Genomic DNA, 21,418 nt, shown 5'->3' with positions numbered 1-21,418 from the left:
GCTGAGAGCTGCTATGCAGCCGCTGGGGAAGAACTGTCATCAACTCAACAGCAGCAGCTATTGCCCCCACAAGATTGGGTCCCTCAACTCTGTGGGGGCACTGGGAGGGATTTAGGGGCCCCACCTCTACTGCAGGTAATGGGAATGGGAAGATTTTCTTTGGTAGTATATCAACTGGTAGGGTTCCCATGCTCCTGTAAACAGCCCAAATTCAACTCAAAGGGTCACAAAAGAGAAAGGAAAAAAGATATGAAATTAGAAGGCAGCTAGTTGGGAAGAGGAAGGGGTTAACAGAATTGGGAGCAAGATGAGTAAAAGGAGTAAATATGGTCAAAATAAGTTATGCACCTATATAAAAATGCTATGATATCCATCTTATGTATGCCATATTCCAATAATATTTAAAAAACAAAGCTTGTTTATGGTGCTATTTTAATCTATGTTACTTTAATAAAAATTATTTTCAGAGGAGGAGGGAAATGGGAGGCTGGGAGGAGCCGGGAATTTTTTTTCTTTCAATAAAAAAACAAAACTATATAAAAAAATTATTTTCAGATCATTGAACACCAAAAATAATGAGGAGTAACAAGAGAAAGCTAATTAGGGCGTGAATAGGATCAAAGAACATTATATACATTATGAAGATCTCATAGTAAAACCCATTATTTTGAATTATATATATAATATGTATATATTATATATAAAGACTAGAAAATTTTAAAACAAATTAAAATTGCAGCACCGGGATATAAATTTGGGTGCCGGGAGGAAGATAAGGTAAAATATCAGAGAACGGTGTCAAATTGTCTGTCATCACCGAGTGCGAGCTGAGGTAGAAATATAGAGAGTTATAGGTTTTGTTGGGCTTCATAGTTAGACCATATCTCGAGAGAAAAAAAAAAGGAGGGATAGAGACAGAAAAAGACAGAGATAGAAACATCCTGGCATGTCACAGAGTCTTCAGCAAAGTCACTTAGGAGATAGCCAAAGACAGACAACAAAGAACAGGGGCTTCCAGAAAGAGGCTAAGAAAATGTCCCACTATACTTGGTCACTAGACACAGAAACCTACAGGAGATGTGGCCTCCCTGCAATGTTCTGTGGGTTTCAGAATCTGGAGAGCTGTATAATATATAAGAAGCCCTCTCATGACAACCACAGACTTCTTTCTTAAGTATCAAAATCCTGAAGCTTACAAATACCAACAGAGCAACTCAATGATTTACCACAAATATGATCTCAAAATAAAACTGTAAATGTTTCCAAAGAGAAGGCGCTTACTGGAAACAGTGTCAGGCTTTGTGGAAAATCTTTTTGCCTTAGAGTATATCCTGCAGGGAATGGTCAGGAAATGGTGTTTTAAAAGCCCTTTCAACAGGAAAGGGTCTTTTCTTTATAGCTATTATGTGGGATAGTTTTTCACTACTGTACCAAAACATCTAAGATAATTAATTGAAAAAAGAGGAGAAATGTGTTTTCACTTTAAGTTGCAGAATATGCCTCTTCTGGGTGGATGGTTCTGCTGATGTCTCCATCATAGTTAGATGTCTCCACTGGTGTCTCCGTCATAGTTAGATGGCTCTGATGACATCTCCACCATAGTTAGATGTCTCCACTGGTGTCTCCATCATAGTTAGATGGCTCCATTGACATCTCCATCATAGTTAGATGTCTCTACTGGTGTCTCTGTCATAGTTAGATGGCTCTGATGACATCTCCACCATAGTTAGATATCTCCACTGGTGTCTCCGTCATAGTTAGATGGCTCCATTGACGTCTCCATCATAATTAGATGGCTCCATTGATGTCTCCATCATACTTAGATGGCTCCACTGGTGTCTCTATCATAGTTAGATGGCTCCACTGATGTATCTTATCATTAGATAACTCTGCTAATGCTTCTCATAGTTGGTTGGCTCCATTGATGCATATCAGAGTTAAATGGCTTCACTGATGCCTCTCATAATTGGTTGGTTTGAATGGTCATGGTAATACAAGATATGATAATAGGAATCACATAGCAGACAAAATCAGTTCACCTCATAGTTGTCAGGATATACAGAAGAAAGAGGAAAGACAACATTTCCAATATTTATTTCAAAGAAAAACTCCAGTGACCTAACGTGCTCACTAGGCCTTTCCTTCATCACCTCTTTCAGCAGAAAAAGACTCCATTGTTAGAAAAGACTATCACTCACTCACTTTATTACTGGTTGCTTCTACTTATTTGCTTGATTAAACACTGCTTTAAATAAATAAGCACTGTTTAGGTTTGTGATTGATGAATCATGATGATGCCATTATCCTGTCATGAAGAGCATCCTTCCCTCTCCACATCCTTGAATCCAGTAACACTTTACAATGGAATACAGGAAAAAATACAGGCCATGTTTTCTTTTGGCACACACATATAACAAAAACAGGTATATTGAAGTTACCATGCTATGAAAAACCAAAGTCACAAAGAAAAGCTCAGGTAAGTGAGTTGCCATGTGAAAAGGGAGGGGCCACTCACTAGTGAGAGTAGCTAGTCACCCATGATGTCAATGACAGCACTAGTTTTGAAGTGCACCTCTAGCCACAGCTACCTCAGAAGACATTAGTTAGTCCTTTCTGAGGTCCTGACCTATATAACAATGAGAATTTTAAAGCTAAAATGTGCACTGCAGAGATATATAGATAACAGATGTGTTTATGTACAATAAAATATCTTTCAGTTATAAATGTTTTCCATATAAATGGCCCAGATAAATTCTCTTCACATGTAATAAGTAGACAATGGGAGGTTGCATTTTATTTCAATCTACCTCTAATTTTATACATGGACTTCTCAACTACAACTAGCTAATCATTCACAAATACTTTATAACTACTGGGTGTAATAGTAAACTTATTGAAAACGTTTAATTCTCTGAAAAGTTGGCTTTCATGTTAACAAATGATTTCTGATTAATGTCTTTAATCTCTACATGCTTTACAATATTCTGTGCCATGTAAATACTCAGGTGATCTAATAGAAGAAGATATATTGGAGGGCATATCCGAAGGCTATATAATAAAATGATCCACTCGTTTCCAATAAAGAGCATTATAACTCATGCTATTCCAGCTGAGAATTTTATCTGGTTTGGTCAGGGTGAATGATACAATCATATCTAAACCATGAAAATATTTAAAGATCAGAACGAGGGAAAGGATATTTTTCTTTTACATTTCCATTTGAGGGCACTCTTCTCTTTGGTAAAATTAGGGTCTATTTACATTTCCCAACTATACCAATGTTATGTAAACTCAGCTAAATAGCACCATATTTCTGACTTTGAACAATGATGTATATTACTCTTTATTAAATGATACTCCAGGCAGCATTTACTTCTACTCTGTATCAAAAAAGATACTTTGTATCATAGTCTTTGGCTATTTGTGTCTAGATATGTCCCTGAAATTTAGACATCAATTTTATCTTATTTAAATAAATAATTTAAAAATATTAGTGGTTACCTACCTTACTCAGACACAAAATGTAAGCATAAGACATAAAAAGGAATCTTAGCTTTAACATTGGAGGTGCTATACATATAAAATACAGTTCATGAGAAAATAAATAGTTAATTTTTGTAGTGTAATGTTGTTCTAATACTTATTAATGTTTGTGGCTAGTTATTTGAACTTAGAATATGTATGCATTTTATATATGTAATATATGTATATATAAATATAAAGTTAGAAATAACAATGTATATATCACTGTGATAAATGTTAGTTATGCATACTCTTATCTTCCCATTATTTTATTTCTCAATTAAAGAGCTTTTGGAAATGTTTGATACTTTAAAATAAATAATTGGATTAGGAATTCATTTTTAAAGCATTTTCTTAAAGTTAGTCTTCTTGGCATTGTTAGCAGACTGTCAGTTAAAAACTTTGCCATACAATTTTGGTCATAACCTATATAATCTCAAGTTCAGGAAGTGTCTTTGCAAGGATCTTAATACCATGTATATTGCTGCTTAGTAAAATGAACAAGTAGCTGTAGAAACTGCACTTACTGTATGAGATTTGAAACGCCATAGTAGAAGTGATCTAAAAGGTGTTATTGCTGTATGTACACTTCAGCTGAACAGCATCCCTGGCTACCAGGGGTTTGCCTTATACTACAAGTCCACACCTGATCAAATATTGGCAGGAATCTCCCAAACCATGAACAGTGCTACCAGCAGCAGGGCTCATGCCTCTTAGCCAGTACTAACAAGATGGTTTTTAAACTTTTTTGTTTTTTAATAAGCTTCCTAATAGAGTCAATATTTCCAGAAAAAGGAAAGGCCATGTAATTGAGAGGCTTTTTTTGTGTATTGATGGAACAGTCCACAGTAAATAAAAAGGCAATTTTTGTTCTTCATATTTTGTATTTGGGAATTTATGAATCTATAAGAATGTATGTGTATTGGCTGTGTCTTTAATGATTTGGTATTTTTTATACACTTAGTATCTCCCTGAATAATATGGGAAGTTAGGGAAAAGGTGAATATTAAGATAAGAAGAAGAAAGATGGAAAAGAAATAGAATTGGAGTCAAGCTGTGACATCATTTCAAATGCTGAAATCAGAAGCCGATTAATGGAATCCATTGTTAAACCCAGTCAGAAGAGACACAGAGATCTGAGCAGAGGTTTGACCAGTGTTTCAAAATGTGTACATTATTCCCATCAAATCAACCAAATGTGTGTAAGAAAGAGGAATTAAAGAGATGTATATGATGGGTTGGAATCTATCTAATTCAACCAAACACAAAGGGAATTCTGAACATAAGATAAATCAACATGCTTGATAGAAGAATGTAAGTCTGATAGATCTAACGTCATTTTGGTGTTTAATTGATCATGTAATATGCCACACATTCTTAGGACAGATTAGAGCTCAGTAATAGATTTTGGAATACAACATCAAACAACTATAGCAATGGGCTGACTGGAGCTGTACTCTGTAAAAATTAACTCTTGCCAGAATTTTTATTTCTATAATTATGTATGATAAGTATAATCATAACTCGCATATAAGTTATAATATAAACACTGATAAATTATCTAGTGATCTGATTATTTATAATTGAGGCTACAAGAAGTTCATAAAAATAATATAATTCGTCATTCACGCATCAGAAAGTTCACAATGGATACTAGCATGTTAAAGGCATTGAAAAACTTCTACAAGATGACTTAACTTTACCTAAACTGTTCTTTAGAATTTTGATTATAGAGTCCTTTCTATAATTTCACATTTTTGATTAACATATGAGTGACAGGCATTCTTCTAGAGAAATCATCATGAGGATAATAATAGTTTAATTAATGTGATCTTCTCCTGTGCTCTTCACCAAGTCCTGGAGAAACAATCTCTGTATGTGTAGTATGTGTGGAGACCATACATTTCCTTTGTTTCTACAACTATTCTATCCAAACCCCAAGATTTATGTTAGCTTCCAGAAGCCTTTTTGCTTGTGTCTTCTATCCTCTCCATGAGGAGTTTTCTTCAATGAAGCAGGATCCCACTAAGTGTGTGTGTGTGTGTGTGTGTGTGTGTGTGTGTGTGTGTGTGTGTGTGAGTGTGTGTGTGTGTGTGTGTGTGTGCATGCACCTGTGTGACTGTGAATGTGGGGGGTGGTGTGTCGCTCAAGCCTCTTTAAAAGTGTTGTTTCTGTAGTATTCAGAATAAAATATAAACCATAAACCTGTGCTACCAGACTGTGACTACAAACGTTTGCAAGTCTATAGTAACTTCCTACCACTGCTCTCCCTAAAGGTAGTTTTCTCAGCCGAAATAGTATTCAGAATTTTCTTTCACCCGTTCCCCTTCTCTTTCCTCAGCCTTCTTCCTCCCGTTCTCTTCCCCCCTCCTCCCTAAATCCTGTTTATCTACAACTACTGCTTGACTGTCATGTCCTCAGAGAGCCCCTGGTGGCCATCACTCTACTTCAGGTTGAGTAGTACATCACTGTACAAGTTCAAGGGAAAAAAAGGTGAGCAATGCCACAGATTAAGGTTAAAAGTTTTGGAATAGAAGTAATAATGCCAATTGGTGAATGAATCAAGTAAAACACCAGAATCCAGCCTAATGCTCACAAGCTTACAGGGGAGCAAGAACAGGTGGGAGACCCTCCACAGCCTGACTGTGAGGAGAGAAATATCATGGTCCATGATACCTGATCATGACTGGCAGGTTCCGTAATCAGTAATGAAGACAGATACTTCAGAACCTGGGCTCAGGCTTTACAGATGTGCTTTCTGGCTCTGCTTATAAATATGGCATCTGGTCTAGATTTCCCATTTGTCCTTGGCCATGACTCAGCAGAGGTCACGTACCAAGATAACAGGCAAACAACTTGGAATTCCCCTCTCACGGCACTACTATTTCTAAGAGCTCTAGCAGAGTCTTGTCTTTATTTTTTTCCTTATGCGCTTATTTTTGTGTTTGTTAAATATCTATTATCCTACGCTAAATTTAGTGAAAACAAGAATGTTATTTCATTTAACACAATGAATATTTTGCATACACAGTGAATAGTAGGGCATTTCAATATGTGTTGGAAAACTTAATGGATTTTATATGAATAATTTATTGATTTATTGTGTCAGTTACTGTTGTACCATGTAGGTACTGTTCTGATAGAGTCATATGCAAGCTATGGAAAGCAGAACACTAAAAGGATTCTGAAAGAAAAATTTCCAAAATGTCTGTGAGGTACACTCAATTCCAAGTCTGTCTACAGAAAATGGAGCCTTAACACTACACCAGATGAACTCAAGGATCTTCAGCTAACATGTAAAGCCAACACACTTACAATTTTGATTGAAGTAACCCATCTGTTTCTTTGAAGAAATGTTTCATCCTTATATTTCTCAGAATTACCAACCACAATGAAGCAATGTGGAAGCAAAGAATTCAAATAAAATTAACTATGTTTATATGAATTGCATATAAACAGAGAAATTACATTGCTGTAATGCTGAAAGAGAAAGAAACTACACGTATGACATTTCTCACAATTCAGCTGGACTATCACTGAAATATTTATTTTCTGTTAATATTATGTCTAAGTCACATGGGATCATATGTCTAACATATTTCTTGGAAAGGGCAGAATACATTACAAAAATGTCTTTGGGGAAATAAATTTCTCTTTAGTAGCAAGGTTTTAATTTGACTATGACAGAGATCAGAGCAAGGATGAATCATCTGCTTCCTGACCCTTCTGTGTGGTTGGAAGCTCTGATGATTAACAAAGGGGCAGATGACGTTCAGCGCAAGTTGAAAGGCCTTGGTAGATCATTCCTCGCTACTCATTCCAAAGGTTTATTGTAAACCACAAGGAAACTTACTTGGTGCCAATGTGGTGAATGACATCTCTTCATTGTTCCCATAGGTTAATTCAACATTACAATATTTTCTTCAAATCTTGAAAACAGAGCTGACATACAGAGAAAAGGCATGAATGGGCCTTCTTGCATGAATGAGACGTTTCTAACTTGCTTGTTGAGTATGTGCCACGTAGCCTGGTGTTTAACCACTAACTCTGTCTTCCACCCTTCCACCCGTCTGCACACACACTTTGAGTTTTAGGCTAAAATAATTCTTTCTTTATAAAAAAATATATCTAAGTTATATCTAAGACCCTGTGCCATGAACATAGTCTTAAGAATCTACATTTGTATTTGAAGGTCACAAGTTACCTATAAGGCTCACCTTTGTTTTATGAAGTTTTTTTTTTTTTTTTTAGTTTTAGTTTTGTTTCGCTTCATTTTTTTTTTGTGCAACTGGAAACAACTGTGTAATATTTAAGCTAATTATAATAATTTGAGTGTGTGTGTATGCGCACGCACGTGCACAAGCATGTACACATGAGAACATATACTGATTGGGGTTGTATTCAAGCCATGGCACACTGTGTGGAGGTCATAGGACAACTCATTGGAGTTGACTCCCTCCTTCCACCTTTATGTGGGCACAAGGGATCAAACTTCAATAGCTAGGTTTCTGAGCAAACACTTTTCCCCCTGGGCAGTCTCACCAGGTCCCACTTAAAATTTTTTCATTTAATTTGTTATATTGCTGCTACTTCTGTCTAAAAATAAAGCAGAAGCATTTCATTGATGTGCATATTTAAGGTAATTTAAAAATATTTTCAATAATCGGAGTTGTGTTCTCTGCTTTTTAAAATTCAGGAAAATGTCATACCCTTACATTCTACCTATAACTTAATGCTTTCAGTTGAAACAACAGAATGTAGTCTTTAGGGAAAGCATAAGTGGAAATCATGGGGATATCTTAAGGCGCTCCCAGAAATGACAAAAATAAAAAGCCAGAAAGCTGGACAAACTTTGGAAAATGCTCATTCATACTAGAGTAACAGCTTGGGAAAAGCATTATTCTCATTGTTCTTACTCAAGACACAATAGCTGTCATGAACTCAACAGCTTATACCAAACAACTGAAGCCAAATCCTAAAGGATTTTTTCATACTGACTCTGAGATTCCATCTTACACCTGTTAGAATGGCTAAGACCGAAAAGGCCAATGACATTTTTGGCTGGAGAGGATGCGGAGTATGGGGAACACTCCTCCATTGCTACTGGGAATGCAAACTTGTACAGTCACTTTGAAAATCAATATAATCAATATGGCCATTTCTTAGAAAATTGGAAATCAATCTATCTCGAGACCCAGCTATGCCAATCTTGGGCATATAGCCAAAGGATGCCCAATCATACCACAAGGATACTTACTCAACTATGTTCATAGTAACATTACTTATAATAGCCAGAACCTGGAAACAACCTAGATGTCCCTCAGCCAAAGAATGGATAAGGAAAATGTGGTACATTTACACAATGGAGTATTACCCAACTGTTAAAAAACAATGACATCCTGAAATATGAAGGCAAATGGATGGAACTAGAAAAACCATCCAGAGTGAGGGAACTCAGACTCAGAAAGGCAAACATGGTATGTACTCACTCATAAGCACAGATTAGATGTAAAGCAAAGGATAACCAGACTACAATCCTCTTTCCTTCGCAACAAAACCTGACACCCAGGTGGCCCTAAATAGCATGGCTTACCTCCTTCTCTTAGGAATTATAAGCAACAAATTCTTCATTCAAACTTTGTGAAACACCACCTAAGAGAAATGAACTTATTTTGACTCATGATTGCAATGGTGCACCTGCTACACTGCTTTCAGGCAGGCTACTGATATAGATATGAATAATTTGCATTGGCATGGCTAGGAACACCATGATGGAAAGGCATAAGCACCAAAGAGCTCATTGCCTCGCATGAACCAGGAAATATCACGCCACCAACCGGCTATGCTGCTTTCCCTTATAGGATGTATGAGCTAACACTTCTCACTTTTTTCACTCTGGTTCCTTCATTGAACAGAAGTGTCTTAGTCTGATGCAATCTTACCTTTATACTTTCTTTTCCATTACCACGTTTTGGGATTCTACCTAAGGATCTACCACCAGAGCGGTTGGTGTCAAGAAGCTTTACAGTTTCATGTAACATGCTTAAGTTTTTGCTCAACTTTAAGTCGAGGCTTGTATGGTGTGGTTAGTGGGTCCACTTTCATTCTTGCAAATGCAGATAACTGGTTTTCCCAAGTAGAGATACAAAACAAAACTTTCACCACAAAAGGAATGAGACATAGTTTATCTAAGCCAAGGATGAGTGGTTGTGGCCCAGGAACATGGGTTCAGATTGCTCTAAAAGGCATGTTCTACAGTAGAAACAAAGGGAACAAAGGAAATGAATGGGGAGGGAAAACATGGAAAGGCGAAGGTTTAGGGAGGTGACATTAATTTGTAAAATATTATCTTTATGTAACATAACCAGGTACAATGAATAAATACAGTGATAATTCAAAAATATGTAATTGTAGAAAAAGAACAAAATTACCGTAGCTGACTTACTTTTCTTTTTGAAGAATTTCCTGCCTAAATGAAATTTGAAGGTACTTTTCTGAGATGTGTTACTTATATTAGAGTGAAAGAAAGGTGTTAATCAGATAAAACCATAGATTACAAACATCTGGCCCAAATTTGGCATAGTTTGATGTTTTCAACATTCTGTTTGAGATTTCTTCAGGAACACACATACTATCTTCATTATTTTTGGCCACTCAGTTATGTTGATGTTCTTTGTTCTCAGGCAGCATCGAAGGCAAACTTGATCCCAGGGTGAGGAGTTTTTTTCCCTTTTCATGTCCCTGTAGTTTCCCTCATCATTCTGTCCTGATTCAGTACATTTTTAGGTGTTATGATACAGGAATATCCTGCCCAAGATGAAGCTGGTTCTTCTAACTGGAAAAGGTCTAAATTGTCTAAACTAAGAGTCTTCCCTCTATTGGAAATGGCAACATATTATCTCCACCAAAACAGGCCAAGAGCAAGAAAATTCTCTTTTAAAATTGTTTTTATTGTTCAGAAATATGCTGGATGTAAAATTCTGAAGATTTCTTAATATTCAAATTAAATCATCTCTCATACTGCTACCAAGAAGTTGTTTCAATCACTCATTTAAAGAAGGGGTGACTATTTAATTTAAAATAATGAGAAATAAGAAACACTATAAATTGAAGGACATTAAATTTCTCACGGACTCAAAATAATTTTTGCACAGTGACTGTACCGGTATTGTAAAATGTCGTTATTTTAGTGCCATTTCTTTAATAAAATTTATTTTTTATTACTGTATTGTGTGACATGAAGCACTCATGCCAGAGCACGCATATGGAGGTCAGAGGACAACTCTAGCGAACTGACGTACAGAGACAGGCTCTACCCGACCTGCCTCAGCGCACTCCAGGCTAGAGAACATGAAGTCTCCAAATAGTAGGGATCAGCAGGATTATAAGGGAATCTTCTCATCAGAAGCTTCCACGATTGTTATCAGACACAGCACCTTTCTCCTGTTGGGAGTTTCTTAGTGCACCTGAGGCCTGTCAGTCATTAGCCTTTCCGTCCTCACCTCCCACCTTGCAACAGGAGTGCGGTGCGGCTATTACAGGTGCACAGCACTGTACCCAGGCATTCACATCAGTTCTAGGTACTAAACTCAGACCATCCGGCTTGTGTGGAAAGCCATATTCCCCAGTCAGTCACTTCATTGACCCTTTAGTAACACTTCATTATCATTCATGAGCCTATGATCCACTTCCATAATAAGGAAATGTCTTTAAATTCCCCCACATACAAATACACAGTTTAAAATATTGTTTTCACACTCACCCCACTGTTCCCTCACAATTTCAGATATGTAGATAAATAGAATAAAAGCTACTTTGTCAAGCGGAAAAGAATCATTAAACTATAAGAGATATTTTCTTTCTATTTCCAGTTGTCAATTGTGTTTTATCTATTAATTTGGAGAGGAAAGGAATACTGTGCTTGGGTACATATAACTACCAAGACCACATCAGCATGCATTGTCAAACCTGAGATGAGATGTAAATTTTCTATGTAGAAATGTTATATAAAATTTTGGGAATTTTCTAGGCCTTACCAAAAGTATAATACAAAGGAAAACATTGCATTTGTAAAAAAAAAATTTCCCTAATTTCTGAATCATTTATTTTTAATTATTTTAAAAAATATTTTATTTTATCCTTTCTAGTACTATAAAATGCACTTTTTCAATTTCTCTAAAGTCTTAAGAACACAAAGAGATAAAGAATGGGGGGCTAGGGAAAATGACTTGGGGAGTAAAGGCTCTTATTGTGTAGGCATGAGGATCTGAGTTGAAATCCCCAGCATCTATGTAAAGTTCTTGCTTGTCTGGGAGACAGCATTGGGAGACAGAGATAGACTCCTGGGAACTCACTGTTTAGAAGCCTAGCCCAAAGTGATAGACCTTGAGGGAATGGGGCAGGGATGGACAGAATATGGCACCTGATGTCCTTCTCTGAACTCTTCATGCGTATGCACAGGCATGTGCAGCAGACAGTCACAGTCACATGGTTACACGATGAAAGAGGGGGTGAAGAGAAGCAAAGAAAGGGAAGGGAAGGGAAGTAAGGTAATGGAAGAAAGGGGAGGGAAAGGAAAAGAATGGAGAAAATAAAATATTTGATTACATTCATCAGAAGTAATCAAATTTACTCTGGGTTTTTGTCTAAAGAATGTTATAAAAATAGAATTAAGGGTATTTGTATCCTTTTGTTATTTTTGGAGTGTGTCAATAATAAGTCATAGTATTCTAGTCTAATGATTATAATATTTCCCTGTTAAGGACAGAATTGGTCACTGTCATAACCATAATCACACGTGTACATAATCTTGTATTATTCATACACAGCATCATGCAATGTATATATGGTTTTTATTTCTTCAAAAATTCAGAACCTGCTCACAGATTTTAGGAAACCTTTTCAGAGTATCATTTTAAGGGATGCCTACATGTACACGGGTTCGACGTTTCACTGTAGAGTTTTCCAGGCACTCTGTTTGGTAAACAGCTCTGTGATGAACAGCCTTGAAGCATATCCATAGAAGACTAAGACACATTTGCCCTTATAAAAGCTTCTTATTACATTGCTAAACTGTAGATTTTGAGTTCTGGTCCTTCCCAGTGCTAAAACCATTGGGAAATGGTTGTGCTTTGGCTGTTCAGTGTGCAGAGCAGACTCTCCCAATTCTTTGTGAAACTTTCCTGGAGGCAGAAACCTAAGTGGCTTTACTTTGACAACCTTAAAACTCCTCTATAATTAAACTCTGAAAGGTGCCCCCCCAAAAGGGGGATTTAATGGCAAAACCTTCCTTTTCAGCTTGAATAAGTAAGATTTAAAAAAGAAACTTAGACATTCCAGTCAAAGAATTCATAAATAGAATCTTGGAATTCTACACCTGTGTGCGCTAACAAACGTTAACAACATTCACTCAAGTTCTTACAAAGTAAGAGGTAGACAAATTTGAGGACTCAGGCTTGAACATGGTGTCTTTATCTTTTGTGTTTGTCTGGGCACCCACTGACAGCTTCAATTATCCAGCTGTTATTATGCAAATATAGCTGAAGCCAGCGTCCTGCACCTGGCCTTGCCTCCTGGCCTTGCCTCTAGATTTAATATTCCTAATGAGCTTTTAAATCCTGTTCTACAGACCTGTATGCAGAATGGCCCACTCAGATTACAGCGTGCAGGCGAAAGGCTTTTCAGAGGGAGACAGCTGATTTCAAGGAATTCAATAGGACCTAGCATACGTATGATTCAGACCTGTCAGGTGGGAAAAGATACCCAAAATACAATAAATTAAGATGCTTGTAGTATTGAGATGCTTGGCCCCAGGACATTAAGGTAATGAAATTCAAAGAGGTGAGGCAAAGTCCTTAGCTACCTGCCCAGCCTTCTCCCTGTGGGAGGTCCTCTGTCCTCTTGACAGCCACCCTATCCGCTCTGGCTCTGCTGGGCTTGCCTTGAGTACTTGGAAGTTTTTTTTCAGCTTTGGAAATAATATGCAGAGATCAGCCTTGATTTTCCTACCACTTCACCACAGCCATTCTAAGGATGCCGAGATTCGATGATAACGGAATTATCAGGACCAGTGGTGCTGATGGGGGCAGTTGATGACAACGGTCTCTTACTCAGCTCCAGTTCATGGATATAGACCAATTATCTGTCAGAGTCATCCAATCCATGCAAATAATGAAAAGGACAGTGTTCTAATTGTTAAATGGGAACAGAGAGACCAAACAACAAACAGCCTGAACCGTCTGGAGGTGAAACAGGACCAGGTGACTAGAAAACAGCAGGAGTTGCCCCTTACAGTGCTTTACACTAGGGAGTTATGAAGCAGTGGACAGGATAAATAAACTTTGCCCATCCACAGAGAAGCCAAAGTTTCTAATAGACTTTTTCCGTGTTTTTTTTTTTTAACGTTCCTTCTGACACCTTTTCCTAACAGCATTGAGGTTCCAGAACACTATCACATTCTTCAGGAATTGTGATGTGAGAAGGCCCCCCCAAAGTAGCCAGATCCCCAGGATGTTACACACCTGTCTGGGGCCTGACAATGGATTCTGCTTCTCCACCACTAAAGCCTCAGGTGAAGGAAGTGGAGAAGGCTGGGAGGAGCAGCATTTAAGTCTCTTAAAATATCTTGCTGGGAACTTCAGCAGTGAATTTCTCCTCTTAATTTTTTTTTCAGTCAAAATGGTTCACATAACCACAGCTAGTTACCAAGGATGCAGGCGGTAAAGGTATTTTAAGATTGTGGTATCTGAGTGGTGTCTTCATTAGGTTATTTTGTGTTTGCATGTGTAGTATATGTATGTGTGTACCTGTGGCATGCATGGGGGTGTTCGCATGCACATGTGTGAGTATACATGGGGAGGTCAGAGACCACACCATCTCCCTTAGTCACTTTCCATGTTAACTTCTGAAGCAGGAGTTCAAATCTGTTGGCTGAATCGGCTAGACAGCAAGCTCTGGGTATCCACCTGTCTCCACCATACCTGTTAGGGTCACAGACACCTGTAACCAAGCCTGGATATTTTTTAACAGGGTTGCTGGGATCCAAATTCAATTCCTTATAGTTACTTCACAAATGCTTCACTAAGTCAATCATCTCTCAAACCCTAGAGACATATTCATATGAAAAAGTGAAGAACAGAATATGGGATATTAAATGGGTCACCGTTAGTTGTTTCTCATGTTCTCATAGAATAATGTTTGCAAGTTTTCTCTCTTAGATTTTAACAATTCAAAACATACTATGAGTTAGAATAATTCTAAAAGAGTTTTCGGGGGGATGCTGTGGGACAATGGTCTTTTATCCTGTCACTTGTATTATTTTTAATAAAATGCTGATTGGTCAGTAGCCAGGCAGGAAGTAGATGTAGGGCAATGAGACAGAGCTCCACATGTCCACACTTACCAGTCTGAGGATTTCCCTTGATCTTTCATGAGCCTTGACTCAGAAACACCAGATCCTCTGCACGGGCGTAGAAAGAATTATAAGAAGCCGGTATGATGCAGAAAAAAAAGCTGAAGTTTATTTTTAAATAGAAAGACTCCTGGGGAAAGAATCAGTCATACCTGGTCACATGGATGTGAGTTTCCCAGAGAAGCATTTAATGATGATTCCACATAGAACTTTGGGAGCTTTGGGAATTTCATTGTTTAATGGGGTTGTAGGAAGCCATGCCCACTCCATTTCTAATCTCCTTTTCAATAACTGAGATTATAAGGGTTACAGTCTAGTAATGTAAAACTCAAAAGCACTAGTGCTGTACAGGTCTCAGGTGAGGTTCCTCAACAAATATAATCATCAGGACATGGGACCCTCCTCAAGTAAATATTGTTGATTGTGTTAGTTCTCGATTCTCAGATGCTCAGAAGTTTCAACTGGACACCTGAACAAAGTATTTCCTTCTCATGTCCATTAATTCCTCCTGCCCTATATAACCTGCCTCATTAACACAATGGTATAATTTTACTGACTCTGTATTTTAGACTTTGAGATGTAGTAATCATAGTTTCAGAAATATTTTCAGATATTTTTGTAATGCCACTGTGACCAGATTGAAATGTCCTTCAATTAGACTCCGTCTCTTAAAGTTTCCTCACTTCACAATAGAGTTAGCAGCTGTAAAACAAAACTTTAGTGCAGGACTTCTGGGAGAAATTTTAGACACAAACTACAACACCTAATAAATTCCAGAATGGCGGGATACTGGCAAGGATAGGTATGAACCAAAGGACAGAAGTGAGAAGAAGCGTGCACTTTCAATGAAATGGACAGCAGCAGAATCCTGCTAGGGCAGTGTGGATGTGAAAATATTTGGTATTATTTGGTTGAAAGATATGAGGAAAGACTTGGCTATAGAAGTGCTTTCATGCACTGACTCTGGCTTTGCACACACTTGTATACCAGAAGACACAAAGAGCTTCATTATGTATGAGTGATGGAAGTAGGATTTGAGGAGATTAATAAACCCCATCTTCTGTTTCTTCCTCCTTAACTGCAGCATGCGTAGATAAACATGAGGAAAGGTCCAGCAAGAGAGATTGCATATAAATCCTTATAAAGACTCTCTCGTGTCTCTTTCTACCCTACTTTATCATTAAAGAAGTACTTTCACATCTGGGGCAAATGGTTTTGTTTCCTTTTAGAAATAAATGTTACTGTTAAAGCGAGAAGGTCGACAGGCGATTCTATGGCAATCACACTGAGAAGGTGATTGTGAGTTTTTACATGGCACAAACAACAATGGCTGACATTTAAAGAGCATGCTTCGTATGAGCTAGATACTCTAGTGAGCATTTGTGCCCACAGTAATTACTCCGCAACAGAGAGAGGGGTAGATATTGCCTGGGAGAATGTACAGTGACAAGGGTACATAAATGGCCCGAGGTCCTGCAGATGTCCTTCTCCCAAGCCCTACATTGTAGAGAAGAAAAAGTTCAAGACATACCTGTTGATTAATTAGTCATTGTGTCCATAAACAAAAGGTTTAGACTAGATATGTGTTTGCTAGAGAACTATTCACTAGGCTCTTTGAATGTGGCATCCAGGATTCAACATACAAACTGAAGAAAGAAAATAACTTATTTGACTTTAGCATTACAAATTTCAAACTATATGGCTGTAGAGACATTAAAAAAATCTACATTAAGAATTATTAGAATATTTTACTTCCACTTTAATTGGCTAAGATGATACTGAAGATGAGTTATTTGATATTTTAATTAAGTCTATACTTTATTAAGCATATTAGCAAAATAGCAGAAACTTTGTCACTATTCTCTAGAAATTTATGATTACAATTTAGTGAGCATTAATAAAATTTGTATCAAAGATTCTTTTAACTGCTAGAATGATCTGACTTTTATTATTTCCATAGTAATTTACTTTTCCACTAACTTCTAGTTTCTAGATATATATTTTAATATAATATTTGTACTAACTCCTTCAGAATTTCAAATATGCATCAAATATATTTTGATCATAGTCGACTCCTCCCTAATTCTCCCTAGAACAACTCTTACCCTTTCTTTACATCCTGTTTATTGCTTTTATATCTTATAGAGTCTAATTTGTGTTACCCATATACTCAAGGGTATAGAGCCACCCACCAGGGCATGGTAAACCTACCAGGGACCACACCCTTGAAGAAAATTGGTTCTCTTCTCCCCATAAATCATCAATTATCATTATCATTAGCTCTTCAGTTAGCTAGGTTTTTGTCAACATGACACAAGCTAGAGTCCTCTGGGAAGAGGGAAACTTGATTGAGAAATTCCTCTTTTCAGTTGTGCTGGAGGCAATGCCTATGATGCTTTTTCTTGGTTACTGTTTATGTCGAAGTACCCAGACCACTGTGAGTAGTGCTACTCTAGGCAAACAGTCCTGTGTTGTACAGAAGGCAAATTGAGTAAGAGCTGGAGTGCAAGCCAGTAAGCAACAATCATCAGTGGTTTCTGTTTTAATTCCTGCCTCCAGGTTTCTGACCTGCTTGAGTTCCTGCCTTGGTTACTCCAGTGACAGAATGTATGACAGAAGTGTAAGCAACATAAACCCTTCCTTCAGCAAGTTAATTTTGGTCGTGGACTTTATGACAGCAAGAGAAATCTAAGATGAGGCTCTAAGTTCTGCCCAACTCCAAGTCAAAGTATTCAGGCCACCCCATCTGTGATATCATGACTGAAGCAGTCCTGTTACACCTGAAAGACAATGCTTCAGTTCATTCCTTACTAAGCACTGACTCTTACAATCTTTCTAACCCTGAACACGGTATTTGTGAGAGGAGCAGATGAGATGTCCTGTTTGTAGCTGAGAATTTCATTGATACTTATTCTCTTCATTTTGACAACTTATGAGCTTATTCATTTTAGAATGATATTACTCAAACAAAAACAGAGTATTAGTCAGAGTTATGAGAGGAAGACAATATCTCCCTCTACACACACATACACACACACCAATGCATACATACACCTCTACACACACATACACACACACCAATGAATACATACACCTCTACACACACACACACACACACACACACACACACACACACACACACACACACACACTACAGATAGAAAAGGGATTCACCGCAGTGATATACAGGCTATGGTCCAACTAGCCCAACAATGGCTATCTACCAAGGGAAGGTCCAAGAATTCAGCTTAGTAGATGAGGCTTGCTTGGTTCTGCTGATCTTCATAGATGCCAGAGGCCTGAAGATATTGGCTCCAATGCCAGCAAAGGAAGTGATTTGCCAGTGAGAACAAGAACAAGCAGGAGATAGAGAAAGGTTCCTTCTTCCGTGTGCTTTATATAGGCTGCCACCAGAGGGTGTGGCCCATAGTGAAGGTGTATCTTCCCACATCGAAAGGATTAAAAATGAGTCTTCCCACTTCAAATGATTTAAGAAAAAAAATCCCTCACAGGTACACCCAGCCACTTGGGTTTTAGTTAATTCCAGATGCAGTCAATTTGACAACAAAGAATAGCCATTACAAAGAGTAAACAAATAAGAAAAAGCACTTAAAATTAAGGGGGAGAAGTTCTGCTGAGGACATCGAGAATTTAAAACACTTGTACATTGTTGGCGGGGATTAAAAATGGTTCAATCATAGAGAGACAGTTTTTCAAGCAATTAAAAGATCTACTATCTAATCTACTGATTCCATTGCCTTGTATTCTCACTTACCCCCTAAATAAGACCATATGAGAAATGGGACTTGGAGAGATGTCTGCACTTCCATGTGTAAATAACATGGGCTAAGAAGCAGAAACAACTCCAGAGTCCACTGATGGACAAAGGAGATGTGTAACATATGGAATATAATGAAATATAATTTAGTTTTAAAAAGACAGAATTCTGCAACATAAATGACTTTTTTGATATTTTGTTAAATAAATGAACCAGTAATATAAAGAAATAATGGCAACATTCTACTTTATAAGATATCTAAAGTAGTCAAACATATTGGAGCAAAACATACAATGGTGTTTGCCAGGAGCCTGGTGGATAGAATAAACAGAAAGCTGTTCACTTCAATCAGAACATAATTTCTAGGGTGCAAAATGGAAATGTTTAAAAAATGTGCATGTAGCCAATAATACTGTGCTCCGTACCTAAAATCCATTAAGCAGGGGGATTTCATATCAGTGTCTTTTGCTACATTAAAAAATCGAAATCAGGATTAATAACCCGGAAGCGGTCGGCAGTGTGGCACTGTTTAAAGATGGCAGCGGAGGAACCTCAGAAGCAGAAGCAGGAGCCGCTGGGCAGCAACTCCGAAGGTGTTAACTGTCTGGCCTATGATGAAGCCATTATGGCTCAGCAAGACCGAATTCAGCAAGAGATTGCTGTGCAGAATCCTCTGGTGTCCGAGCATCTGGAACTCTCAGTTCTGTACAAGGAGTACACTGAGGATGACAACATCTATCAACAGAAGATCAAGGACCTCCACAAAAAGTACTCCTACATCCGGAAGACCAGGCCCGATGGCAACTGCTTCTACCGAGCATTTGGATTCTCCCACTTGGAGGCATTCCTGGATGACAGCAAGGAACTGCAGCGGTTCAAAGCTGTGTCTGCCAAGAGTAAAGAGGACCTGGTGTCCCAGGGCTTCACTGAGTTCACAATCGAGGACTTCCACAACACGTTCATGGACCTTATCGAGCAGGTGGAGAAGCAGACCTCAGTAGCGAACCTGCTGACCTCCTTCAATGACCAGAGCACCTCAGACTACCTTGTGGTCTACCTGCGACTATTCACCTCAGGCTACCTGCAGCGGGAAAGCAAGTTCTTCGAGCACTTCATTGAGGGTGGCCAGACTGTTAAGGAGCTCTGCCAGCAGGAGGTGGAACCCATGTGCAAGGAGAGCGACCATATCCACATCATCGCCCTGGTTCAGGCCCTCAGCATGTCCATCTAAGTAGAGTACATGTACCGTGGTGAGGGTGGCACCACCAAACCACACGTCTTCCCCAAGGGCTCTGAGCCCAAGGTCTACCTTCTCTTCCGGCCTGGACACTACGATATCCTCTACAAATAGGGCTGGCTGTCCTGCTGTGCCATGCCTGCCTCCCCTTACCAGGCACTAAACATGTACAGAGGGTTTTTGGTTTGGTTTCTTTTTTCTTTTTCTTTTTTCTTTTTGTGGTTGTAAATGGTCATATTTTCACTCCTCCCTTATCCTGTCACACACCTTCCATGTTTTATTAAAGGGGATGCTGGTTGTGAAAAAAAAAATTGAAATCATTCTCATGCTTGCAATAGCCAAACATTATGTCATAAGATCAAAACAGAAAATTGTTAATGTCCTTTCAACATGCCACTACAGGTAAAGTATATAAATATGATAATCATCGTTCTAGCTTCACTACTATGACAAGCACCGTGACACACAGCAACTCAAGGAGGAAGCCTTTTCTTTTCTATTTGGTAGTTGAGAGGATCTGGTGCTTCAATATATATCATTGAGGGAAGTCAGAGTTGGAATAAAAGCAGGAACTTAAAGCAAAATTGTGGAGAAATGCCGCTTTGCTGGCTCACTCACAGGCTCAGACTTAACTAGCTTTCTTATGCAGCCTGAGACTACCAAAGGTGATGCTGTCCACAGTGGGCCTGCCCTTCCTACATCATTTAACAACCAAGCTAATCCCCTGCAGACATGCCCACAGGTCAATCTGATCTGGAGAGTTCTTCAATTGCCCCCCCATCAGGTTAATGTGAGCTGTGTTAACCTGTAGGGTTAAGCCAGCCCCTTTAGGGGGCGGGATTGCCCCGGGCGAATGCATACGGATAAATCCGGCGCGAGGGAGGCAGCTCGGCCCTTTTTTTTTTCCTGCCTCCTGTGCTACGCAGGAACCTCGGTTCTGTAAGTTTATTTAATCATTAAAGTTGTATATATTCTTTAATATCTGCCTGCATTTATTCATGCTGCTACATTTTGGTGCCCCGTGAGGCTTTGCGGATACCCGTCCCAAATCGGAGGTTCCTGGGGGCGACCGCTCCCAGCGGTACCTCCCGGAGGTCTCCCTGGGCGCACAGACTATACCCTTTCAGCACTGCGCCTTGCCGGTCCGACTACGGCTGTGGATGCAGCTGAGATTCTGAACGACTGGATCTTTCCTGGTGCCTGCTAGAAAGTCAAACGGGACGGGAGAATTAGCACTTCCCAGCCCCGCCCTGCCTGACAGTGGCACAAGCGCCTCTGGAACAGCATGATCAGTCTCTGTTCCCGTCCAACCTCCACCAGTGTTAGGGTCACGTGACATCCGCCCTGCGAGCCGGCTCAAACATGCCAGCGTCCCTTTGATTTGTTCACTTTGGCAGCTTTTCTCTCTGTTCCCTTTCCGGCCCAATTGCTATTTATCAGCCTGGTGTCTGCTCCAATTTTTGTTTTTGAG

At 38.7% G+C, this 21,418-nt stretch overlaps 1 protein-coding gene and 1 pseudogene across 1 annotated transcript in view; one reads left to right on the top strand and one right to left on the bottom strand.

Moving 5' to 3' along the window:
• The window catches only part of Cfap299 (cilia and flagella associated protein 299), a 495,087-nt gene that overhangs the window by 315,815 nt on the left and 157,854 nt on the right, over positions 1–21,418 (bottom strand). The gene's annotated exons all lie outside the window — the stretch shown is intronic.
• Positions 19,246–20,061, top strand: LOC101990733 (annotated as a pseudogene).

The sequence above is a fragment of the Microtus ochrogaster genome, linkage group LG1, assembly GCF_000317375.1.
Source record: "Microtus ochrogaster isolate Prairie Vole_2 linkage group LG1, MicOch1.0, whole genome shotgun sequence".
NCBI lineage: Eukaryota > Metazoa > Chordata > Mammalia > Rodentia > Cricetidae > Microtus > Microtus ochrogaster.
Note: the sequence above shows the minus strand (reverse complement) of the source record. Positions and strands in the feature narration are given on the sequence as shown.